This window comes from Haematobia irritans, chromosome 2 (assembly GCF_050003625.1).
Source record: "Haematobia irritans isolate KBUSLIRL chromosome 2, ASM5000362v1, whole genome shotgun sequence".
NCBI classification, from domain to species: Eukaryota; Metazoa; Arthropoda; class Insecta; order Diptera; family Muscidae; genus Haematobia; species Haematobia irritans.
The window spans coordinates 204,374,321-204,374,791 of record NC_134398.1 but is presented as its reverse complement, the minus strand read 5'-3'; the positions used below and the strand labels follow the sequence as shown (position 1 = coordinate 204,374,791).

General features: G+C 30.4%; 1 long non-coding RNA gene across 1 annotated transcript; it reads right to left on the bottom strand.

The window, feature by feature from the left end:
• LOC142224786 (uncharacterized) lies at positions 1-471 on the bottom strand. Its single transcript, XR_012719194.1, has 2 exons — positions 272-471; positions 1-214 (listed from the first exon to the last, which is right to left on the bottom strand). It is a non-coding gene; the product is annotated as an uncharacterized LOC142224786 (long non-coding RNA).

Genomic DNA, 471 nt, shown 5'->3' with positions numbered 1-471 from the left:
TTGTGGTCGAGTAAAACACGTTTGTTTAGATATTAATTAATTTGATTAAACATTTACAAATTCTTAAAAATATAACATTTATACCACTATCACATTACATTTAACATAATTTTTGACATTAATGATGATGTTGAGTTACAAGTAGCGAGTTACATGTTGCTGCGTCTATCAACCAGTGTTTTTATTCCATGGAGGCAGCGTGTCTGTAAAATATCTGAAAAACAATCACTTTATTCCATTTGGAAAATCACCAAATTGTTCACCAATATACCTTTCACAATTTTAAGCGTATAATCTATGTTTTCAGAACTTTATTTTCGTTTTTATTTAATTAAAATATAACAAGCTGGTTGCGCTTGGCGTTTCACAAAAAATGGCTTTTTTAACAGTAGGGATGGCAAATTACTTGCATGTACTTTTTGATGTACCTTTTCATGATGGTTGAAGTGACATTTACGAGTCTGTGGTAAC